The following is a 26790-nucleotide window of genomic DNA, read 5'->3' on the forward strand; positions in this document are numbered from 1 at the left end:
GTCATATGTTGAAAGACTGGAGCGACTGGACTTGTATACACTGGAATTGAGAAGGATGAGAGAAAGGATGAAGGATCTGATTGAAACATACAAGATTATTAAGGGATTGGACACACTGGAGGCAGGAAGCATGTTCCCGCTGATGGATGAGTCCAGAAATAGAGGCCACAGTTTAATAATAAGGGGTAGGCCATTTAGAACAGATGCGGAAAAACTTTTTCACCCAGAGAGTGGTGGATATGTGGAATGCTCTGCCCCAGAAGGCGGTGGAGGCCAAGTCTCTGGATGCAGAGGTTTATGCAGATAAATGTGCTAGGTTTTCTAAAATTGAAACTCCTGCCTTGGGCCACAAACTTATCAATCACCCCTCGTAAGTGCAATTGTGAAGAAAGCACAGCAGTGCCATATACCACTTCCTCAGAAGCTTGTGAAGATTTGACATGACATACAACATTTTGACAAACTTGCGTGGTGGTGTATATTGACCGGCTGCATCACAGCCTAGTATTGATGCACTATTGCATTTAAACGGAAAATCCTACAACAAGTAGTGGATATGGCGCAATCTATTTTGGGTGAAGCCCACTCTACCATTGAGCACACAGAGTGCTGTTGTGGGAAAGTAGCATCCATCATCCGGGACCCCACCACCCAGATCATGCTTTTCTCGCTGCTGCCATCAGGTAGAAGGTACAGGAGCCTCAGGACTCGCACCGCCAGATTTGGGAACAGTTATTACCCCTCAAACACCAAGGTCTTGAGCCAAAGGAGACAATTTCACTTGCCCCATCACTGAACTGTTCCCTATGGACCCATGGACACACATTCAAGGAATCTTCATCTCGGGTCCTTGATATTTATTGCTCATTTATTCATTATTATTAATTTTTTTCTTTTGTATTTGCACAATTTGTTGTCTTTTGCACATTGGTTGTCTGACTTGTTAGCCACAGTCATTGATTGATACTATTCAAATTATTGGATTTGTTGATTATATCCACAAGAAGATGAATCTCAAGGCTGTATATGTTGCCATATGTGTACTATACTTCAAATTTACTTTGAACTTTGAACATTTATGACAAGGTAGATTGTGATATGTAGATAAGCCACCTAGAGGAGAGGCTGTACTTGATCTGGTATTGGGAAATGAGCCTGGTCGGATCTCTCAGTGGGAGAGCATTATGGAGGTAGTGATCACAACTCTCTCTCCTTCACCATCATGCTGGAGATAGGAGTAAACAATTTGGGAAAACATTTAATTAAGGTGGGGGAAATATGATGGTATTGTGCAGAAACTTGGGAGCATAAATTGGGAGCAGATGTTCTCAGGGAAATGCACGGCAGATATGTGGCAAATGTTAAGGAAACATTTGAATGGCATTCTGCATATGTATGTTCTATTGAGGCAGGACAAGGTTTGTAGGGTAAAGGAATCATGGAGCACAAAGGATGTAGAACATCTAGATAGGAAGAAATGAAAAGTTTGTGAAAGGTTCAATAAATTAGGTACTGTTAGAGCTCTAGAAATTTACAACATTGCCAGAAAGGGTCTTAAGAATGAAATTGGGAGGGCTAGAAGAGGCCATGAGAAGGCCTTGATGATCAGAATTAAGGAAAACCACAAGCTACTCTACAAGTATGTGAAGAGCAAGATGATGAGCCGTGTGAGAATAGGACCAATCAGGTGCGATAGTGGAAAAGTGTGCATGGAGTCAGAGGAGGTATCAGATGTACCCAATGAATACTTTGCTTCAGTATTCACCAGGGAAAAGAGCCTAGGCAATTGTGGGGATGACTTGCAATGAACTGAAATGCTTGAGAATATAGACATAAGAAAGAGGATGTGCTGGAATTTTAAAAAGCATTTTGTTAGATAGGTCGACTGTTCCAAACGAGATATACCCCAGGCTACCATGGGGAAAAAAGGAAGCAGATTGTTGAGCCTCTGGTGATGATTTTGCATCATCAATAGGGATGGGAGAATTGGAGGGTTGCAAATATTGTTCAAAAATGGGAGTAGAGGTAACCAAGGACATTATACACCATGGAGTCTTACTTCAGTAGTGGGCAAGCTGTTGGAGAAGATACCAAGAGGCCGGATTTATGAGCATTTGGGGAGACATAATTTGATTTGAGATAGTCAGCATGGCTTTGTCAAGGACAGGTCATGGCTTACAAATCTGATTGAATTCTTGGAGCATATAACAAAACAGATTGATGAAGGTAGAGCAGTTGATGTGGTGTATATGGATTTCAGTAAGGATTTTAATAAGGTTCCCCATGCAAGGCTCATTCAGAAAGTGAAGAGGCATGGGATTCTGCATTGGCTTGCCTACAGAAGACAAAGGATGGTTGTAGGTGGTTCATACCCCGCATTGAAGTCAGTGAACAGTGATGTTCCACCGGGATCTGTTCTAGGACCCCTCCTCTTTGTGATTTCTATAAATGACCTGGATGAGGAAGTAGAGGGTAGGCTGGTAAGTTTGCTGATGACACAAAAATTGGGGTTGTTGTGGATAATCTGGAGGGTTGTCAGAGGTAACAGTGGGGCAACGATAGGATGCAGAACTGGGCTGAGAAGCGGCAGATGGAGTTCAGCCCAGGTAAGTGTGAAGTGATTCATTTAGATAGGTCAAATTTGAAGACAGAATATAATATTAATGGTAAGACTCTTGGCAGTGTGTAGGATCAGTGACATCTTGGGATCTGTGTCCATTGGACACTCAAAGTGCTGTGCAAGTTGACAGCGTTGTTAAGAAGGCGTATGGTGTGTTGGCATTCATCAACCATGTGCATCTTGTAGGCATTCAACAAAATTACTCTCTTGAGATTCATTTTCAACCTGATTTTCCCAATCAACCTGCATATTGAAATCTCTCATGACTATCATAACATTACTCTTTTCAGGAGTTCAATAGCCATGAAGTAATGTTACAGTTATACAAGACTTTAGTTAGACCCCACTTGGAGGACTGTGTTCATTTCTGGTCACCTCACTACAGGAAGGATGTGGATGCTATAGAGAAAGTGCAGAAGAGATTTACAAGGATGTCATCTGGACTGAAGAGTGTGCCTTATGAGAATAGGTTGAGTGAACTTGGCCTTTTCTCTTTGGAACAATGATAGGTGACCTGATAGAGGTGTGTAAGTTGATAAGGGGCATTGCCCGTGTGGATAGCCGGAGGCTTTTTCCCAGGGTCGAAATGGCTAAAATGAGGGGGCATAGTTTTAAGGTGCTTGGAAGTAGGTACAAGGGGATTGTTGGAGGTAAGTTTTTCACACAGAGTGGTGGGTGCATGGAATGCGCTGTCAGCAATGGTGATACAGGGGGATACAAAATGGTATTTTAAGAGACTCTTAGATAGGTACATGGAGCTTAGAAAACTAGAGGGCTATGTGGTAGGGAAATTTTAGGCAGTTTCTGGAGTAGGTTACATGTTTGGCATAACATTGTGCACCAACAAGCCTGTAAAGTGCTGTAGATTTCTGTTTTGATAAGCCTTTTCTGTTTCCTGTTGTAATCTGTGGTCCACATCCCAGCTACTGTTGGGAGGCCTGTATATAACTGCTATCAGGGTCCTTTTATCCTTAGTTTCTTAACTCAACCCACAAGAGTCAACATCTTCTGATCCTATGTCACACCTTTCTGCTGATTTGATGCCATCCTTTACCAGCAGAGTCACACAGCCTCCTCTGCCTCCCTCCTTATCCCTCTGATACAATGGGAAACCTTGGATATTTAGCTCCTAAAACAACCATCCTTCAGCCACGATTCAGTGATGGCCACATCATACCGGACAATATAATAGTGTAACTAGATCATCCATCTTATTCCTTATACTTTGTGCATTTAGATATAGCACTTTGAGTACTGTATTTGCTACCCTTTTTGATTCTGCATCACTAATGCAGTGATGGTCACGCTGCTGCCTGCAATTATGTCCTATCAACTGCCTGCCCTTCCAGCCAGTCTGACGGCTTGCTATCTTTGTTTTTCTACCATCCATCCTATCCTGATCTCTTCACTCTAATTCCTACCCCTGCTGCCAGATTAGATTTAACCTTCCCACGCAGCTCTAACAAACCTGCTTGCAAGAAGAATATTGGTTTCCCTCAAGTTCAGCTGAAACCTGTCACTTTTGGACAGGTCATACCTCTCCCAGAAGAGATCCCAATGATCCAAGATCCTGAAGGCCTTTCCCCCTGCATCAGCTTTTCAGCCACACATTAATGTGTCAAATCATCCTCTTTCTACCCTGGCTAGAGAAGGGGAAATATGATAGGAGAGACTAAAAGACCATGGAAGAAAGGGAAGGGGAGAAGCACCAGAGGGAGATGTGAGGCAGATAAGATGATAAGGTGAGAGAAGGAAATGGTAACGTGGAAATGGTGAGGTGGGTGAGGAGAGCAATTACCAGAATTCAATGTTCATGCCATCAGGTTGGAGGCTAAGCTACCCAGATGGAATATAAAACGTTGATCCTCCAACTTGACTGTGACCTCTTTGCGGCAGTAGAGGAGGCCATGGTGAACACTTCCAGACTGTTTCAAGGACTCTCCGGTTTGATGTTTAATGTGTGTTATTTGCTCGTGCTTTACCATTTGCACAATGTGTTATTTTTTTTGCTTGGTGTATGTTGTTTTCTTTGAATGGGTACCATAATGTTTCTTTGTTTTGTGGCTGTCTGTGGGAAGAAGAATCTCATTGTTGTATGCTGCATACATATCACATGATAGTCAGCATACAAACTTTCCATGGTAGGTCATGTCTAACCAATCTTATAGTTTTTTTGAGGAAATTACCAGGAAAGTGGATGAAGGCAAGGTAGTGAATGTTATCTACATGGACTTTCGTAAGACACTTGACAAGGTCCTGCATGGGAGGCTGGTTGAGGTTCAGTTGCTCAGCATTCAAGGTGAGGTAGTAAATTGGATTAGACATTGGCTTTGTGGGAGAAGCCAGAGAGTTGTATTAGAGGGTTGCCTCTCTGACTGGTGGCCTGTGACTAATGGCGTGGCACAGGGATCAGTGCCAGATGCATAGTTGTTTGTCATCTGCAGTATATCAATGATCTGGATGATAATGCAGATGATGCAAAGATTGGGGATGTCATGGTGAGGAAGGCTATCATGGCTTGCAGAGGGATCTGTGTCAGCTGGAAAACTGGGCAGAAAAATAGCAGATAGAATTTAATACAGACAAGTGCAAGGTTTTGAACTTCGGTAGGACCAACCAGGGTAGGTCTTGCACAGCAGTGTGGTAGAGCAAAAGGATCTGGAATACTGATCCATAATTTGTCCATGCATCAGTAAAGCAAGCAAAGAGAATCTGTCCAACTCTTCAACTCGCATTTACACAGTATTGTGCACAGGACTGACAGGCTTATGTTCATGATCTCTGTTTAATATCAGATGGCTAAGTATAATTTAAAATGACATAGAACACTAATGGTGTGTGTTGATCTCCTTGGCTTTGTCAAGGGTAAGCATTGAGCTGATGGCTAAAAGGCTGATTTCTGTATGCATCAAGAAGTCAGAAACCTACAGGCAAATGATTCAAATTATCATCCATTTTCTGAAGTAAAGTTGCCAGATTGACATAATTATATAGTATGTTTTTTGATTGCATGGTGTTGTGAAGATTAAAATTATATAGTTGCTAAAGGGCTTCTCAGTTTAGTAGAATGATAAAACAATGTAACAAGTCTTTTTTTATTAATAGAATATCTTGCCTGTCTAATGCATCACCCAGTAACCCAGTACCATGTTCAGAATAGTTTTAACTCAAGGTGTTACTGCTACCGTAGGACTGCATGCCAATTTGAAGCACTAATGATAGTGCACACTGAGATGCCCATGAACAGCATGGATAAACCTTCTATCTAATATTAAATGATAGGGAATGTCAAATACAGCCCACAGTGAAATACTGCTCATGCTGCTGGCCTAAAGGAGCCTGAATGAAATGAATTCAGGCAGACACAGTCTTCATCAGAGTGATCATAAGTGAGACAAGAGACACTTGTTTTGCCTTAGCATCTTTTACAATGTTAAGCTTTCCAGAAGTGATTTGTGACCGAAGTAATATTGTTGAAGTGCAACCAGTGCTTTAATGTAGGAGGTATAGCAGGAATTTGAATTGACTTTATTTCTTGCATCCTTCACATGATATGAAGACTAAAAATCTTTACATTACATCTCCGTCTAAATGTGCAATGTGCAACCATAGTAATTTATAATAATGTATAATAAATAAAACAGTCAATGTAATATAGAGCACACTCAAGTCAGTGTGAGTTCATCAGTCTGATGGCCTGGTGGAAAAAGCTGTCCCAGAGCCTGTTGGTCCTGGCTTTTATACCATTTCCAGGATGGTAGCAGCTGGAACAGATTGTGGTTGGGATGACTTGGGTCCCCAGTGATCCTATGGGTCCTTTATACACATTTGCCCTGAATCGTGGGAAGTTCGCAACTACAGATGCACTGGGCTGTCCGCACCACTCTCTGCAGAGTCCTGTGATTAAGGGAAGTAGAGTTCGTATACCAGGCAATGATGCAGCCATTCAGGATGCTTTCAATTGTGTCCCTGCAAAAACTTCTAGTACAGGGGTCAGCAACGTTTACCACTGAAAGAGCCAATATGGACCCATTTCCCACAGAAAACACTGGGAGCCACAAAACCCGTTTGACATTTAAAATGAAATAACCCTGAATACAACGTTTTTTTTTGCCTTTATGCTATGTATAAACAAACTATAATGTGTTGCATTTATGAAATTGATGAACTCCTGCAGAGAAAACAAAATTACATTTCTGCATGCAACAAAAACATTTTGAACTCCGAAAAAAAGACGTTGGGTTGAAGGTTACTCCATAGTTAGCCTACCTTGGATCGAAGAATTAAAAGAAAGCGCGCAATGGCGGGTGGCAGGCATTGGCAGTGGTGATGTATATTAATAGCGATAAAAAACACGTTGTAGCGGTGTGCTACACGCAGCGCTAAAATAAAGACACTGCAGTCAAAGGTAACTTTATTCGAACTAAACAGCCTTGCTTTAAAGCCTCCCTCAACCCGTCCCCTTGGGCGCAGTTGCTCCAAAAGACATGTACTCACAAACCCCCGTAGGCTATCTCCCTTAGCCGGAACGGTGGCTAATTGTGAGCTGGTTCGGATGTGTCAGGAAATGGGGTCTCCACAACGTTTTCAGATTGTACAAGATCGCCATAATCTTCAAATTTCGAATTACATTTCAAAAACTAACAAACCACGGGGAGCCGCAGCACAGAGATGAAAGAGTCGCATGCGGCTCTGGAGCCGCGGGTTGCCGACCCCTGTTCTAGTATTTGGAGGCCCATACCAAACTTACTCAACCGTCTGAGGTGAAAGAGGCACTGTTGTACCTTTTTCACCACACAGCTGTTGTGTACAGACTACATGAGGTCCTCGGTGATGTGAATGCCAAGGAACTTAAAGCTGTTTACACTTTCATCCATTGATGTCAATAGGGCGTAGCCAGTCTTAGTCCTGTAATCCACAACCAATTCCTTTGTTTTTGTGAAAATGAAGGAGGTTGTTTTCTTAACACCACTCTGTCAGAGAGATGACTTCTTCCCTGTAGGCCACCTCATTATTTTTTGAGATAAGGCCAATCAATGTAGTGTTGTCAGCAAATTTAATTAGCAGATTAGAGCTGTAGGTAGTCATGGGTATACAGGGAGTAAAGGAGGGAACTCAGTACGCAGCTCTGAGGGGCTCCTGTATTGAGGGTTAGAGGTGAGGGGGTCCACTCTTACCACCTGCCGGCAATCTGACAGGAAGTCCAGGATCCAACTGCACAAGGCAGGGTCAAGGCCGAGGTCTCTGAGCTTCTTGCGAGCCTGAACTGTAGTCCAAGAACAGGATTCTCACATAAGCATCCCACTTCTCCAGATGCATAAGGACGGTATGTAGAGCAGTGACTATCATGTCATTTGTCGATTGGTTGTGTTGGTAGGTGAGTTGTAGGAAGCTTAGGGAACATAGAAATCTACAGCATATTACAGGCCCTTTGGTCCACTATATTGTGCCAACTGTGTAACCTACTCTAGAAACTGAACACAGTACTCCAAGTGAGGTCTAACTAAGGTCTTGTATAGCTGTAACATTACCTCATGGCTTTTGAACTCTTGAAAAGAGCAATGTTATGATAATCATGGGAGATTTCAACATGCAGGTTGATTGGAAAAATCTGGTTGAAAATGGATCTCCAAAGAGTGAGTTTGTTGAATGCCTATGAGATGGACTTTAGATCAGTTTGGCATTGAGCCTACTAGGGGATCAGCTGTACTGGATTGGGTGTTATGTAATGAATCAGAGGTGATTAGGGAGCTTAGGAGACAGTGATCACAACTTGCTTGAGTTCAACTTTAAATTTGATAGGGAGAAAGTAAAGTCTGATGTAGCAGTATTTCAGTGGAGTAAAGGAAATTAAAGAGGTATGAAGAGTTGGCCGAAGTAAATTGGAAAGAGAAGCTGGCATTGATGACAGCAGAGCAGCAATGGCGTGAGTTTCTGGGAAAGATGAGGAAGATGTGGGGTAAGTGTGTTCCAAAAAACAAATAGTCAAATGGCAAAATATTACAACCGTGGCTAACAAGGGAAGTCAAAGCTAATGTAAAAGCAAAAGAGAGGCCATACAGCAAAGAAAAAAAGGGAAGACGGAGGATTGGGAAGCTTTTAAACCCCTGTGGACAGCAACTAAAACAATCATTAGGAGGGAAAAAATAAAATAAAATGAAAGCAGGCCAGCAAACAATATCAAAGTGAATCGTAAAAGCTTTTATTTCAGTGGAGTAAAGGAAATTACAGTGGTATGAGAGAGGAATTAGCCAAAGTAAATTGGAAGGAGGTGCTGGCATTGATGACAGTGAAGCAGCACTGGTGAGAGTTTCTGGGGAAAAATGACGAAGGTGCAGGATATATGTATTTCAAAAACAAAAGAGCTACTCACGTGGCAAAATCGTATAACTGTGGCTGACAAGGGAAGTGAAAGCTCATGTTAAAGCAAAAGAGCGGGCATACAACCAAACAAAGATTAGTGGGAAGCTTCTAAAACTGTAAATATATATAGATATATAAACATTTTAAGTAAAAAAAATATTAAAGAGAGATGAGAGTGGATATAGGACTACCAAAAATGTGGTTGGAGAAAAATAAAGGGGGACGAGGAGATGGCAGATGATCTAAATGAGTATTTTGCATGAATTTTCACTGTGCAAGACACTAGCAGTGTGCCAGATGTTGAAGGGTGTGAGGGAAGGGAAGTGAGTAGAGTTACTATTACAAGGAAGAAGGTGCTCAAAAATCAGAAAGACATGAGGTAATGGTAGAGATTGTGGAGGCATTAGTCATAATCTTTCAAGATTCATGGGGCTCTGGCATGGTGCCAGCGGACTGGAAAATTGCCATTGTCACTCCACTCTTTAAGAAAGGAGGAAGGCAGCAGGAAGGAAATTATAGACCATTTAGCCTGACCTCAGTGTTTGGGAAGATATTGAAATCAATTGTCAAGGATGAGGTTATGGAGTACATGGTGACACAGGACAAGATGAGGGAAAATATTGCCTGAGGAGCCTGTTAGAATTCTTTGAGGAGATTACACATAGTATAGATAAGGAGAATGCAGAGGGGCTTGTATATTTGGACTTTCAGAAGACCTTTGACAAAGTACCACACATGAGGCTGTTTACCAATTTAAGAGCCCATGGTATTACAGGAAAGTGACTAGCATGGTTAGAGCATTGTAGAAGGCAGCGAGTGAGAATAAAAGGATCTAGTCTGGTTGGCTGTCAATGACTAGTGGTGTTCCACAGCGGTCGGTGTTGGGACCACTTCTTTTTATGCTGTACATAAATGATTTAGATGATGGAATATTTAGTTTTTTTGCCAAGTTTGCAGATGTTATGAAAATTGGTGGAGGGGCAGATCATGTTGAGGAAACAGGTAGGATGCAGAAGGACTTGGGTTAAGAGAATGGGCAAGAAAGTGGCAAATGAAATACAATGTTGGAAAATGCATGTTCATGCACTTTGGTGGCAAAAATAAATCTGCAGACTATTTTCTAATTGGGGAGAAAATCCAAAAATCTGAGATGCAAATTGACTTAGGAGTTCTTGTGTTGACTTACAGATTTAGTTGGTGATGAGGAATCAAAAGCAATGTTAGCATTCATTTCAAGAGGTCTAAAATACAAGAGCTGAAGCTTTATAAGGCACTGGTGAGGCCTGGCCTTGAGTATTGTGAACAATTTTGGGCTCCTCATCTTAGAAAAGATGTGCTGGCATCGGAGAGAGTTCAGAGAAGGTTCACATGGATGATTCAAAAAATGAAAATGTTATCACATGAGGAACGTTTGATAACTCTGGGTCTGTATTCGCTGGAATTCTGAAGGATGAGGGGCATCTTATCGAAATGTTTCAAACATTGAATGGCCTAGATGGAGTAAATGTGGAAAGGATGTTTTCCATTGTGGGGGAGTCTAGGTCAAGATCACACAGCCCCAGGTTTAAAATAGAGATTGCATCCATTTAAAATAGAGATGCAGAGAAATTACTTTAGCCGGAAGTTGGTGAATTTGTGGAATTTGTTACTTCAGGTAGCTGGGGAGGCCAGGTCATTGGCTGTATTTAAGACAGAGTATGATAGTTTGGTTCTTGATTGGACTTGGCATCAAAGGTTACAAGGAGAAGGCCAGGGTGTGGGGCTGTGGAAGGGAAAAATGATCTCCCATAATTGAATGGTGGAGCTGGCTTAATTGTCCAAATGGCCTAATTTCTGCTCCTGTGTCTTATGTCTCTTTACTTGACCCATGCCACTTTGTCATTTTGACTCTTACCTACCCTCTTGTACTTCTTTCTCTCCTCCCTCCACCTTCTTTCTTGGAATTCTTATCTTTTTTTCCAGTCCTGATGAAGGGTCTCACACTGAAGCATTGACTGTTTACTCTGTTCCAGTGATGCTGTCCAACTTGCTGGAGGAACTATTGTGTGTTTGGATTTCCAGCTTCTGCAGATTTTCTTGTGTTTCAGTTTGGTTTGCTTCAGTTCAGTTCAACTTAGCACTGTCTTCTATTGAGTGCAGTCCACAGAGCCAGTCTGCCACAATCAAAATCATGCAATATGCATCATCTAAAAGTGAAGAACTGTGGATGATGAAAATTTAAAATAAAAGCAGAAAATGCTTGGCAGGCCAGGCAGCACAGAGTTGGAGTTAAAGTTTCAGGCTGGAGTACTGTGAGTACTGTGTTCAGTTCTGGTCATCTCATTACCAGAAGGACGTGGACACTATGGAGAGAGTGCAGAGGAGATTTACAAGGATGTTGCCTAGATTGAAGAGCGTAGCTTATGAGAATAGGTTGAGTGAACTTGGCCTTTTCTCCTTGAAGCAATGAGAGGTGACCTGATAGAGATGTATAAGTTGATGAGGAGCATTGATCATGTGGATAGCCAGAGGCTTTTTCCCATGGCTGAAATGGCTAAAACGAGGGGCATAGTTTTAAGGTGCTTGGAAGTAGGTACAAGGGGGATGTCAGAGGTAAGTTTTTCACACAGAGTGGTGGGTGCGTGGAATGCACTGCCAGCAAAGGTGGTAGAGGCGGATACAATTTGATATTTTAAGAGACTCTTAGATAGTTACATGATGTCTAGAAAATGTGGGCTGTAGGACCTGTAATGTGCTGTAGATATCCTGTTTTCAATGTTCTATGTTGATATCTCTGGAGTGAGAACACACTTCTTTCTCTGCAAATGCTGTCTGACTAATTCGGCATTTCCAGCATTTTCTCCTTTTATTTCAAGTAATTATCTCCTTGCCTATGCTTTAGGTGCTTGGATGGAGACACAAGGAGCTGTAAGGCACTCCTTCCCTCCACGTGCCTGAAAGTCACGGTTGGGCAAGGTGTAGCACCTGCTTACCCCTCCCACTCCAAATCAATGCCACATGAAGGCATGGGAGCAGGTTATTGCTGGTCCATATCTCAAGTCCCGGTTATGCAACCACTGATGCCAGGCGAACAATCTCCAAAAAGTATTAGTAATGGCCGGGGTCATCCATCTTGTAAAGGCCCTGCCCTGAACGCAATGCCAAACCACTTCTGTAGAAAAAAATTGCCAAAAATAATCGTGGCAATGGAAAGACCATAGTCACCTAGATCATATGACACAGCACATAACAAACGAACAAAACTTCTGCCTTATGTCATTGAAAAACCAGCTCAGTGACAATCAGCTTCAAAATGTAAGTGTAAATTCTCTTAAATCCAAAACTAAATTGCTTTGGTTCTTTGTTAAGGGATAATATAAATGCAAGCAGCATTTTTGGTTTGCTTGTACAAGGGTGGAGGATTTCAAAGATTTATATTCAGAGTTTGATTTATAGTCCACCTCCTACAAGTCCTGCTGAGTTGTAAATGTTAATCTAATTAAATTAATGCTTCCCTGTCTCATAGGGGTGCACAGCCTTACCCAATACATAATAACTACCTTTCCATTAGGAGGTATGAGCCCCACTTCAGATACAGATTACTATGCCAGAAATGGCTGCTTGGTTGTCATCCATATATTTCATCAGGAGTTCCATGTTTGTACTGATGCTGCTGTTAGACTCTGGCCAAGCCACTTACAATGATGGAACACTAGAGTAATGGAGGCTAGCATGTTGGTGGGGAGGGGCGGCGTAGACAACAGAGAGTCTGCTGGGGACTGGGAAGTTGCCAAGGTTGCTGCGTGCCACCATAGAATCTTAATAGAGTCATAGTCCTTGAAAGCTACAGCACAGAAACAGGTCCGTGAGCCCATGCAAAACCATTTAAACTGCCTATTCCCATCAACATACACCCGGACCATCTGCCATTTTTCAGCCCATTTTTCCAACTTGTGTTACATTACACGTTAAATAACTCCTTATTTCACTCTTGTGTTGGCACGTCGCCAAGTGGTTAAGGCATTGGTCTAGTGATCTGAAAATCGCTAGTTCGAGCCTCAGCTAAGGCAGTGTGTTGTGTCCTTGAGCAAGGCACTTAACCACACATTGCTCTGCAACAACACCGGTGCCAAGCTGTATCAGCCCTTATCCTTCCCTTGGACAGCATCGGTGGCGTGGAGAGGGAAGACTTGCAGCATGGGCAACTGCCGGTCTCCCACACAATCTTGCCCAGGCCTACACCCTGGAAACTTTCCAAGACGCAAATCCACAGTCTCTCGAGACTAATGAATGCCTGTTATTATTATTTCACTCTGTAAAGGAAGTTAACTGAGATCTGGCAGAACAACAAGTATCACTGGACAGAGAATTTTAAAGGAAATTTTAATTTATTGATTTATTTTTAATTTAATTTATTAATTTATTTTTAATTTAATTTATTAATTTATTATTTTTAATTAATTAATTTTAATGGAAAGTTTATTTTCTTCTATCTATTGTTACGGACTCAGCAACAATAAATATATGAGTGAGGCAGGGTTTTGATAACAAACAAAACGTTTATTAAACACTAAAAAACAAACCCCCAAAAGTAAACAAACCACTAACGTAACTGGAAATCAGCTGCTGTGCGGCAGTTTAAACAGTTCTTAAAGCGATGTTGCAAAAACAGTTCTTCAAAGTAGTATGCAAAAGTTCAAAATGCTTACAGTCCATTTAAGGGAGAGAGTTTTTAAACAATTTAAATTCTCTTTCACTTCATGTTGTTGCGGTTCCCAGTCGAACTACTTTTCCCACGAAGAATTTACGAAGATGAAAATGAAACGGCTTAAAGGCACTGACCTTTCCTTTACAACACTGTACCCCAATCCTTTCTGCTGTTCACAGGGATTAACATGGGGACAGCCAACGAATTCCTTCCGAATGAAGATCTAACAAGGTCGAACTTGTTTCACCGTCGAAATCGACTTTACCCGATCTTTTAACTCCCGAACTCCGATCTTCACTCTCCACTGATTTTTACCTAGCAGTATTATCAAGAAACTGCTGGCAATGACCTTTTATATTTTAGGCATTAAATAAAACTCCATCTTTCAACTAAACTGCGTCATAACATTGAACCACGCAGTGGCATGAAGTCAAAATGGCAAATCCAGCCACGAACTGCCCCTCCTCACAGGGAGGCGTCCTCCTTTTATACCCTGTAAAAAAGAAAAAAAACAAAAACCTGTCACATGACCTCTACCGGTGGGAAAATGACGTCACTCCACCATCACAAGACCGCTGCCTTAAGCCCAGTATAGCTTCAACACCACTCATGTGACAAGTACACCACTGTCACGTGTCACGGGTAAGTAACACTATTGATATATTCTTCCACAATTGTTTAATTTTCAAAATTTAAATTAAGTTTATTATCAAAGTACATGTATGTCATGAGATTCATTTTCTTGAGAGAATTCACAAGAATTCAAAGAACAACAATGCAAAGAAACACAACTGAATCAATGAAAGACTGCACACAAAATGGACAAACAACTGGAATTCAAAAGGCAACAAACATATAAATACAAAAAGATAAAACAAATAAACAGCAATAAATATCAAGAAGGTAAGGTGCAGAATCCTTGACAGTGAGTCTATAATTGGTGGGAATTCAGTGATGGAGCAAGTGAAGTTGAGTGAAGTTATTCCCATTGGTTCACGAGCCTGACGGTTGGGGGTAATAACTGTTCCTGAATTTGGTCTGAGGAGTAGATACCAGAGGACAATATGCTGACTTTAAGGCTCATTCACAAAATTGTTACTCCTGTATATTTATTTCCATTGAGTTACAACGTGATTTAGAAAATGTACAGACAATGCATTTAAAAGACAGAGGAGGAGCCGTGGGAGATGTGTCTCAGCAAACCTTAGTTCAATAATTCAATTTAATATCAGAATGTATACAGTATACAACCGGAGATTCTTCCTCTTCACAGAAATCCATGAAACAGTTTTTAAAAAACTCAGAAGAATGAATGATAGGAAAGATTAGAATCCCAAAGACCCCTTCCCCCTCCCATGCACAGTCAGCAGCGAACACATCAACGCTTCCCCTCCCTCTCTCCCTCTCCCCACTTGCTCCAGCAAAAGCATCAGCTCCCATCACCACCACCAACCAAGCAAGCAATACTAGAGCCCCCAGAGACCATAATCTATAGTCTATCAAAGACTACTGCCCATCCCAACACTTCAACATTTCAGAGAGTCCCCCTCTCTCCCCTCTCTCCCCTCTCTCCCCTCTCTCCCCTCTCTCCCCTCTCTCCCCTCTCTCCCCTCTCTCCCCTCTCTCCCCTCTCTCCCCTCTCTCCCCCCCAGCTGGGCAAGTATGACATTTCCGTGGAAATAAACTTCCAGGCATCAGAATCATCATGGCTAGAGCTGTAGATAATAGCAACATCTTGCAATTTGACTCTGCTCTGGTGCAAGGAAAGACCTTTGACTTCATTCGAAAGAACTATGTTTTTCTTTCCAGTATTTTCTATGATGACAGCACTTGCCCTGATTAGGTTTGCAACTTCCTCATTGTGCAGGGTGCTGTGGTCCAGAGGTCTAATGTTTTGTGTACATGCATCATTGCTCCCTTTTGCCATAAGTGAAGGAGATGCAGCTTCCAGCTGCTGTGCGCTGATGGTAACAAGTTGCACAAGCCAGGGCTCTTGTGCAAGTCCAAGTGCACGATTCATTCAAACCACCTTGACAAATGAGACAGTGACAAGGCCAGCTCATCTAGCCTAGTGTCCAGTCCAGCATGTCCAATGACTCCATTACTGAATCCTCACAAACATGTAGAGCCTGTTATAGTTGAACCATGGTTCTACATCATCTGCCATGCGTTGGAGGACCCCGAATTACTCAATATTTATGGTATACGGGAAACAACTGTTTAAGAGCCAGATGAGGAGCAAAAGGAAGAAGATTAAGGACTAGACATTCAGAGAAACTAAAAAACTGCAGATGCTGATAATCTGAAATAAGCACTTGGTAGATGAGGCAACATGTGAGAAAAGAGAAGCACTTAACATATCAAGTTCACAGTCCTTCTTTGGATCTTGGAAAGAGAGAAAATATGTTGGGTATCAGTAGCAGAGAAGGTTGGCGAGGGATGGGTAGCGGTATCTTTGACAGGGTGAGACCAAATCACTTAAATTGACATTAGAGTCATAATACCTCTTGCCTTATGCTGCCGATAGCAAGGCTTTGGAACATGCCCAACAGGCCAAACTGCAGCAGTGGAAAAAGAACAACTGAACCAAAGTAATGATTGGCACCAACTGCTGGCTCTGATACAGACGTAAAGACAGAGCAAGCAAGCTAAATTGGAGATTTCAGTATTGAGTCTGGAAGGCTGCAATATGCTCAAATGGAAAATGTTTGATCCTTGATCGTGCATCTTGCCTCATCATAAAAGTACTTGAGGTCACAGATAGATATGTCTGCATAGTGAATGATGAATTAAAGTGCAAGCAACCTAATTTTCAGGATTATTCCTGTGGACACAACAGAAGTTCTTCACACAAGTGCAGTCACCCTCACTGCATTTGACTTTTTTTTCCAATATGAAGGAAAGTAGGACAGAACACTACAGCATAGTACCCACTTCGGCCCACCATGTTTGTATATAAACCTACTCCACAATCAAGCTAAACTTTACCTCTTTTTATTGTGTTTATGTGCTTATCTAAGCATCTTGTAAATGTCCCTATTGTATTGGGCTCTACCTATGAACTCCAGGTACCCACAATTTGTATTTAAAAAAATCTACCTCTGACAAATTCCCTAAATCTTTCTCCATTCATCTTAAATGGATGTCCTCTGTTATTAACCATTGCCACCATGGGGAGAAAGGGTGCTCTCTGTCTATGCATCTGATCATCTTATACACATCAAGTCACCTGTCCGTCCCTCCAAAGAGATGAGTCCAATCTCGCTCAACCTTTTGTCAAGAGACGTGTTCTCTAATCCAAGCAGCATCCTGGTAAATCTCCTGTACAACCTCTCTAATGCTTCACATCCCTCCTATAATGGGGTGACTAGAACTGAACACAACATTCTAAGGTTTAACCAGGGTGCTGCAGGGCTGCAATATTACTTTAAGAGCCATGTGTCTGTTCTCTATTTGATTTGTAGTCTGTGTTGCGTGCTTATTATGGCAGCTAGTCACATGAGTGGGGTGTGGTAAAAGCAAAATGAGTAAGTTACTTATTCTTCATGGCAGTTTGTAAATTGGAACTGCTTCTCTTTTCCTGGAAGTTTTATTCAACATTACTTCTTGAGTCCACCCTTGGAGTACAAAGCCTGTTACCATGGAGAAAACAGTTTCAATATAGTTTCTCTGAAAGGATTTGCAAAAATAATTGAGGGATGAAAGACAAGACAAGCAGGATTAACCATGGTTCCAATACATCCTCCATCCTTAACCTGTCACAGGGCTGGAAGAAATCACCCTGATAACAGCAATTTCTGAATAAGAACAGAATGAGCTAAAATGCTCAGTAGGTTGGGCAGCATCTATGAAGAAAGAAACTAAGTTAGAGATCAGAAATGTCATTGATGTGAAATATTCTTCTACACTGTAGCAAGAACATAGTTGGGCCCTTTAAGCAACTGAGCAATAGACATTAAACGATTGAAACTCTAACTGTGATGCCTGTGGCTTCCCTCTGGTTACTGATTGTTAATCTAAAAGTAACTTGTTTATTTAAACTCTGTTTTATCTATTTACATACTGATATATTCTTACTTGGTGCAATAAACCTTTATGCTTATTGCACCAGATAAGAACATTGTCTTGCTCCATTATGGGCACAAACCTCACAAAATGCTGGAGGAACTCATCAGGCCAGGCAGCATCTATGGAAAAGTGTAAACAGTTGACAATTTGGGCTGAAACCCTTCATCAGGACTGGAAAGAAAGAAGGGATGTCAGAGTAAGAAGATGGGGTTAGGAGAGGGCAGAAGACCCCATTCCTGTTTCCCTCTCTCACCTTACCTCCTTACCTGCCCATCACCTCCCTTTGGTGCCCTCCTTCTTCCTGATTTTCTATGGTCTTGTCCCCTCCTATCAGATTCCCATTTCTCCTGCCCTTATCCCTTTCACCAATCAACTTCCCAACTCTTGACTTCACCTTTCCCCCCTTCCTGGTTTCACGCATTACTTCCCACCTTGTATTTTTTCCTCCCTTCCCCCCACCTTCCCCCCACCTTCTTAATCTGACTTCTCCTCTCCAGTCCTGATAAAGTGTCTTGGCCCAAAACATTGACTGTTTACTCTCTTCCATAGATGCTGCCTAGCCTGCTGAGCTATTCCAGTATTTTCTGTGTGTCGGTTTGGATTTCCAGCATCTACCGATCTTCTCATGCTTGTGATGGGCACAATACTCCCCATCATTGAGGACTTCTTCAAGAGTCAGGAAGGCAGCATCCACCATTAAGGATCCTCACCACCCAGGACATGCCCTCTTCTCTTTAATACAGGAGGCAGGTACAGGGGCCTGAAAACTTACACTCAGCAATTCCAAAAGCTTGCAGGGTGGGAGCCATTTGAAAACTGCAAGTCTCATCGGGGGTGAGTCACGGTTCAAACCAATAAAAAGAAAGGCCATGTAAGCGGAGCAGCAATTGTTGGGATGCAGCAGTAGAAGGGTGGTATGGCTCTTGCTCAACAGGTTTGGACAAGCACAGGTGCAGGCTCAAAGTAATTGCCTGTACTTTTTTTCCCTCTGTTAGTACATAGTGCTCTTGGAATGAGTCAGATTTGGTGGTGTGTTCCTTAAATAATTGTACCGTGGAGAGCATTCTGACAGGCTGCATCACTGTCTGGTATGGAGGTGCTACTGTACAGGACCTAAAGAAGCTGCAGAAGGTTGTAAATCTAGTCAGCTCCATCTTGGGTACTAGCCTACAAAGTACCCAGGCCATCTTTAGGGAACAGTGTCTCAGAAGGGCAGCGTCCATTATTAAAGACCTCCAGCACCCTGGGCATGCCCTTTTCTCACTGTTACCATCAGGTAGGAGGTACAGAAGCCTGAAGACATAGACTAAGCGATTCAGGAACAGCTTCTTCCCCTCTGCCATCTGATTCCTAAGTGGACTTTGAAGCTTTGGACACTACCTCACTTTTTGTTAATATACACTATTTCTGTTTTTGCATATTTTAATAATATATTCCATATCTGTAATTGATTTACTTGTTTATTTTTTATTATTATGTTTTATTTTATTTATTTTTTTTCTCTCTCTGCTAGGTTATGCATTGCATTGAACTGCTGCTGCTAAGTTAACAAATTTCACGTCACATGCCGGTGATAATAAACCTGATTTTGATTCTGATTCTGATTGTGTAAAATGTGGGAACTTTGGGAGACCTCCAGTCTCCCTGATAACTCCACCTGCATGAAATGCATCAAGCTGCAGCTACTTAGAGACCATGGTAAGGAACTGGAGCTGTAGCTTGATGATCTTTGGCTGGTACAGAACAATGAGGTGGTGACGTATTGGAGCTTCAGAGAAAGTCACCCCAAAGTTGCAGAATGCAGGTGTTCAGGTGACTGTCAAGGCAGGGAAAGGGAGCAGGCAGCCAGTGCATGGTATGCCTTTGGCTATTCCCCTCAGTAATAAGTATACTGCTTTGTATATGGTTGGAGCGAAGGAGTTACCAGGGAGAAGCTGCAGTGAGCAGATTTCGAGTATTGAGTCTGGATCTGTGGCTGAAAAGGGAAGGGGGTAAAGAGGTGAGCTGTAATGATAGGGGATTCATTGGTTAGGGGAACAGAAAGTGGGTTCTGTGGATGAGAATGAGATTTCCAGATGGTTTATTGCCTCCCAGGTTCCAGGGTCAGGGACATCTCAGATTGAGTCTACAGCATTCTTAAATGGGAGGGTAAGCAGCCATAGGTCGTGGTCCAAGTTGGTACCAGTGACGTGGATAGGATGGGTAGCGAGGTCAGGCAAAGTGAATTCAGGGAATTAGGCGCTAGGTTAAAGGACAGGACCTCCAAAGTTGTGATCACAGGATTGCTACCCATGCCACGTGCTAGTGAGGCCCAAAACAGAAAGATCATACAGTTTAACATGTAGCTAATGAGTTGGTGTAGGAGGGAGGACATAAGGTTTTTGGATCATTGCATTCTCTTCTAGGGACCAGTACAGAAGGGTCAGTTTCCATATGAACTGGAGAGGGACTAATATCCTAGCGGGTAGGTGTGCTAGTGCTGCACAGTGGGGTTGAAATGTTTAAACCAGAGTTGCAGGAGGATGGGAACCAGAGTGCCAGAACAGATAGTGGAGTAGTTGTGGAGAAAGCCTACATACACAGTCAGGAATCAAAAGGTCATTTGGTATTGTCATTTAAAGTAAAATTGGATAGGTATATGGGCAGGAAAGGAATGGAGGGTTATGGGCTGAGTGCGGGCCAGTGGGACTAGGTGAGTGTAAGCGTCGGCACGGACTAGAAGGGCCGAGATGGCCTGTTTCCATGTTGTAATTGTTATATGGTCGAGCATGATGGGACTAATATTCTGAGTTGTGTATATGTCAATGTAAAGAGTATTGTGGGAAAGATGGGTGTGCTGAGGGCATGGGTCAGCATATGAAATTATGATATTGTAGTCATTACTGGGACTTGGTTGCAGGACCGGTAGAATTGGCAGTTCAATGTCCCAGGGTTCTGTTGTTTTAGAGGTGATAGAGCAAGAGGAATTAAAGTGGGAGGGGTGGCATTCCTAGTCAGGGAAAACGTCATGGCCGTGCTCAGTCAGGACAGACTGGAAAACTCATCCAGAGAGGCTTTATGGGTAGAACTGAGGAATAAGAAAGGTATGACCACGTTAATGGAATTAAGTTATAGATCACCCAATAGTCCACAGGATTTAGAGGAGCAAATTTGTTACAAGGAACATAAGGTTGTGATAGTAGGTGATTTTAATTTTCCACATATTGACTGGGACTCCCATACTGTAAAAGAGCTGGATGGGAAAGAGCTTGTCAAATGTGTTCAGAAAAGTCTCCTTAATCCCAACTGAAGAGTGTGATCCTGGATCTCCTATTAGGTAACAAGATAGGGCAGGTAACAGAAGGTTGTGTAAGAGAACACTTTGCATCTAGTGATCATAATGCTATTAATTTGGAGGTAATTATGCAAATGGTAGGTCCATTCCTCGGGTTGAGATTCTAAATTGGGCAAAGAGCAATTTTGATGGTATCAGAAAGGATCTGGCATGTGTGGATTGGGATTGATTGTTTTCTGGCAACAGTGTACTTGGTAAAAGTGGAGGCTTTCAAAAGTGAAATTTTGGGAGGACGGAGTTTGTATGTACCTGTCAGATTAAAAGGCAAGCACAGCAGGTTTATGGAACCTTGGTTTTTGAGAGAAATTGAGGCCTTCGTTAAGAGAAAGAAAGAGGTACATAGCAGGTATGGGCAGGCAGGAACAAATTAGGCACTTGAGGAGTCGAAGAAATGCAAGAGAACACTTAAGAAAGAAATCATGAGGGCTAAAATATAACAAGAGGTTGCTCTAGCAGACAAGATGAAGGAGGATTCTTAGGGCTCCTACAGATATATTAAGAGCAAAAGGATAGCAAAGGGCAAAACTGGTCTTTTGGAAGATTAGAGTGGTAATCTATGTGTGGAGCCAAAAGAGATGGGGGAGATGTTTAATGGATCTTGCATCTGTATTTACTTGGAAGCTGGATGCAGGGTCTATAGAAGTAAAGAAATGCAGCAGTGAGGTCATGGACCCTATACAGATGACAGAGGAGGAAGTATTTGCTGTCTTGAAGCAAATTATAGTGGATAACTCCCTAGGACTTGACAAGGCGTTCCCTTGGTCACTGTAGGAGACTGGTGCAGAAATTGCAGGGTCCCTAGTAGAGATATTTAAAACATCCTTAGCCACAGGAGAGGTGCTGAAGGATTGCAGGTTAGTTAATGTTTCATTGTTTAAGAAATGCTCTAAGAATAAGATAGGATGGTGAACCTGACATTAATAGTGGAATGTTATTGGAAAGTATTTTAAGGACTGGATATATAAGTATTTGTAAATCGAGGGACTGATTAAGGATAATCACTATGGCTATTTGTATAGTAAGTCAGGTCTAACCAATCTTTCAAGCAAGTTACCAGGAAAGTTGATGATGGCAAGGCAGTGGATGTTGTCTCACATGGACTTCAGGTGGGGCTTTGACAAGGTCCTGCATGTTAGTCAAGAAGGTTCAATCACTTGGCATTTATGATAAAGTAGTAGATTGAATTAGACATTAGCTCCATGGGAGAAGCCAAAGAGTAGTTCTAGATGCTTGCCTCTGCCCGGAGGCCTGTTGGTGTGGTCCAGGCGAAGGTTGATGGGACTAGGCAGATTAATGTTTTAGGCTGAAAGGCCCATTTCTGTGCTGTAGTGTTCAATGACTCCATTACACTAAACTCATCATTCCTTTGATTTTTGCAAAACTTATTTTAGGGTTTCGGCCCAAAGCACTGACTCTGCTTTTGTCCATAGATGCTGTCTGGCCTGCTGAGTTCCTCCAGCATTTTGTGTGTGTTGCTCAGATTTCCAACATCTGCAGATTTTCTCTTGTTTGCTTTTCATTTTTAAAAATTTTATTAGTTTTTGTGTCTTCTACTGATCTGGTGCCACAACATAACAAATTTCATGTTACTTTGGACAGGGATAATAAACCTAATTTTGATTTTGATTCTGATGAGTCACTTACTGAATATTTTCAGGAAATGCAGAATGTAAAACATCTGCTGCTTCTCCTCATGGACTATTCCAGAAACCAATACATCCACTATCACTAATATTTGCAGTATTGTTATAGTCTTCTATTTGTCTCTGACCTTTAACTTCTTCAATAAGCCACATTGGATGTATGTTCCTCATCAAGCCCTCCTTTCTCAACAGCACATACTTGTTCTGAAATTTCTGAAGTATTTCTTTGTCTGCTATTATACCAGCCTAATTTAGCCAATCCTGTCCTCATACCTTTGCAATTGTCTTTGCTCATGTTTAGGATACTTGTTTTGGTCCCGGTTTCTCACGCTCAAACTGAATTTGAAATTCTATATATGTACCAAGTTCATTCTTTACTCTTGGATCAATTAATGTGAAATCATTAATTAACCCTGCCATATAGCAGATGCCACCTGGCTTTCTCCTTGGTTGGCTCCACAGTATTTTGCTCTAAAATAAATAATTATAAATACACTATGATTCACCCCTAAAGCTACCTTCACTGATTTGATATTATCAAATTTATATTATGATTAAAGTTGCCAATAATTATTGCAGTAGTCATGATGTACCCTCTTTATTTGTTGATTTATACACTGTTTTACACTATAGTTATTTCTGGGACTTGTATGTTAGTCCCATGAGTGACTTCTTTCCCTTACTATTTCTTGTCTCCACTTAGACTGATTCTGTGTTTGGGCTTCTGAGCCAATGTCCTTCTTCACCACTGCAATGATCTCACCCTTTATCAAGTCCACTTCATTGTCATATACACCAGTACTATATGCATACGCACAGGTACAATAAACAGCTTAATTACAGTGGCATCACAGGCACAGAGCATCATATAAGCAGTATTCACAAGAAATAAAATAAACTAATCATAATGTATGCACAAATTTACAATTAGAACAGAAAAGGCAATTTCATTGCAAAGTAACAAAGTAATTTTGGTGTTGCTGCACTAATGATTTGGGTTTTGCCAGTTGGATCAACAGAGATATACTAACGCCTTTCCCTTTCTGTCTGCCTTATCCGATATAGCTCCAGGTGCCTTCACTAAAGCAAGGTTACACTGCTCGTCCTTGTTTATTCTTTATGGTGAGTTTAGCATCCAATACCCAATATTTGAGAGATGGGTCCTCCCTCCCCACCAAAGGAGGAGACCTTTCCAGCTAACAAAGTAGTTTAAACACAGTCCAATTCATTTTTAGTGATACATGTTTAAATAGATAAAACTCTTAAAACTCACAGAGGATCTCATAAAAGAGTTCAAAAATACAAACCACTTCTAAAACATAAAGCACAGGTACAATCCTATAAGCAAAAAAAGACGTAGTAACAACTTGCGGTCAAAGAAGTTTTCCATCGCAGAGAATGAAGGCAGAGGAATAGATTCTAGTTCACTGGGACATTCTATCATTCTTCTTACTGGTCCTTGACCATTCCTAAAAATCCTGATTGCTCTCTAACATTTATATTGTTATTTTTGCCACTCGGGTGACTTTGCATATGTGTGATATCTTTTTCAGATACATTTTTACACAGACGGTGTAAAAGCTATTGGTGATTGACATCAAAGAATAATGCTGTGAGACTCTACAGGTGTCAGCTTCTGTGTAAAAAGCTAAGCTTGGCATAAAAAGGCCTTCTGGCCATGTACAGTGAATGTCCATCACAACAAATCTCTTTAATTTATTTTTATTTGCGGTGCCAACCCATCTGCTTTGTTGTAACTATTGTGTACATACAGTTAAAGACCCATTAATTTTAGCTTATCAGTTTCTTCTTGTACTGACTGTTTTCTGAGTTCACCTTGATGTTTACATTCCAGATCTTCCTTATACATTTTGGTTCTTAGTCCCCTGACTTTGCTCTGCACTTGTGGTTTCACTTTCCCTTCCCTAATACCCTTCAAACTAAAATCCCATCTTCTAATTCCAGCTTAACTTTACTCTTTTCTGACTCTACCATCAGTTTCCTTTAAGCTGCCAAACTCCTATATACCCTCTTAACAGCATAATGCATGAGGACAATGGTCCTGTTCGCATTGTGATGCAACTTGCCCAGCGTGTAGAGAGCCCATCTTCCTTGTGAATGATCCAAATTCCTCTGCAAACTATGGCTTTCCTTGCTATAGTAGTGGTATGACCACTCAAGTCAAGTATGGTGTTTTCCTAAGGAGCTGTCTATTGGTGGGTCCTCAGATTACTGTACAGTCTGATCCAGGATCCACATATTCTGGTGCAGTGTGAGGTAGAGTAAGTGGTGACTGTGGTTGATGGTTGGTTCTTTTCATTGCTCAGTCTCTCATTTTGCAGCTGCCACTGCTCTCTCCAGCACAGTGGAGGTCGTTCTCATGTGTCACAGCTCCCTCTTGAATTTATTTCCACTAGGTGTGCCTATTAAATGGAATCTCTTTCCAGTTTTTGAATGTAATGTTGAGTTTCTTCAGGCTGATTTTGCTGTTATCTTTGAAACTTTTCCTTTGCCCAACAGGAACTCCGGTTTTTATTAGTGACTACAGGAAAGGAGAAAACAGAAAAGGGGAACCAGAGTTATAAGGAAAGAATGAATGCATTAGAACTTTATTCTCTAGCACATAGAGATTGAGGGGAGAGTTGATAGAGGTATACAAAAGTAAAAGGGGGTATAGATAGGCCAAATGTAAGCAGGCTTTTTCCACTCAGGTTGGGTGAAACTACAACTAGAGGTCATGGGTTAAAGGTGAAAAGTGAAATGCTTAAGGGGAATATGAGGGGAAATTTCATTCAGAGGGCGGTGAGAGTGTGGAATGAAATGCCAGTGGAAGTGGTGGAGTCAATTTAGGTTTGAGAGAACTTCGGATGGGTATGAAAGGCAATGGTCTGGGTGCAGATCGATGGGACTAGACAATTTAAATATTTTGGCATGGACTCGATGGGCCAAAGGGCCTGTTTCTGTGTTGTAGTTTTCGATGGCTCTAATCCGTGGCTCCGCATCGTGGTCTGGAGATTGCCGCTTTTGGAGTTCTGCTCTTGAACCTTACTCGTGCCTCTTTAGTCTCTGGCAGCTTGTTTGTATTGCTACAAATGGTGAGCTCTGGCTCTTCAACACCCTGCTTCAGAGTGCTGTGCAGATGTTTAATAGAATTCTAGAACAGGGAACTAAGGAAGTAAAAAAAGCTTTCAGAAGACGTCCTAATGATACCTAAATATTCATTTGTTTCCTCCTTGTTTTAAATTCTATGTAGTTTGTTAGCCATCTCTTTAAGGATTTTGGACTTCTGTGTCATCTATTTGGACTTTGTTAATACACTGTCATCTATTTTCAAAATCACTAATGAATATAGAGTGGTCAGATATTAAAAAAGCGGTAATGATACAGTTTTTTCTAGTCCATCATGAAACGCCTGGAAGAAATTGGAACATCTGTGTCATGTGTAACAAAGTTTTGGGTGGTTGAATTTGGTCTGGCGTGAATTGCTATTTCCCAGTATCTTAAGATGAGAGATAATCAAACATGGTGTCAGAAATGCATATTGCGAATACTGAGAAAGTTAAAGGCTGCCTCTGAGATTAATCCTTCCCTATTGAGACAACATGTGGATGTGTAACAGGAGTCATTCAATCCGTTGAAATAGGACATGATGCAGCAAGTAAAGACGCAAGGTTTTTATGCAAGTAATTTCTTCAAAAAATTGAGACAGTGAAGGGAAGTAACTGTTTATTGAGCTGATGAAAACAGAGAACAAGATAGAATTGAATTGCATTGAGCTTATTCCTTACATGACCTTCACATACATGAGGATTAAAAATCTTTATGTTATGTCTCTGTCTAAATGTGCAATGTGCAATCATGGTAATTTATAATAAATAGAACAGTCAATGTAACATAGAAATGCACTCTGGAGTTAATCAGTCTGATGATCTGGTGGAAGAACCCTGCTGGTCCTGGTTTTTACGCTGTGGTACCGTTTCCCAGATGGTAGCAGCTGGTACAGATTAGGGTTGGGGTGTCTAGGGTCCCCAATGATCATTCAGGCCCCCTTTAACACACCTGTCCTTGTAAGTGT

General features: G+C 41.6%; 1 protein-coding gene across 4 annotated transcripts in view; it reads left to right on the forward strand.

The window, feature by feature from the left end:
* LOC132402460 (muscarinic acetylcholine receptor M3-like) overlaps positions 1–26790 on the forward strand; it is a 327626-nt gene that overhangs the window by 184209 nt on the left and 116627 nt on the right. Inside the window, exon 1 of one of the 4 annotated variants that reach the window (XM_059985313.1) lies at positions 14133–14312. The exons of 2 other annotated variants lie outside the window; for them this stretch is intronic. The gene's annotated coding sequence lies outside the window, so the exon portion shown is untranslated. Of the gene's footprint in view, positions 1–14132; positions 14313–18444; positions 18573–26790 lie in introns of those variants that run through there. One more of the 4 variants, XM_059985314.1, reaches the window with a different exon arrangement.

The sequence above is a fragment of the Hypanus sabinus genome, chromosome 12 (genome assembly GCF_030144855.1).
Source record: "Hypanus sabinus isolate sHypSab1 chromosome 12, sHypSab1.hap1, whole genome shotgun sequence".
NCBI classification, from domain to species: domain Eukaryota; kingdom Metazoa; phylum Chordata; class Chondrichthyes; order Myliobatiformes; family Dasyatidae; genus Hypanus; species Hypanus sabinus.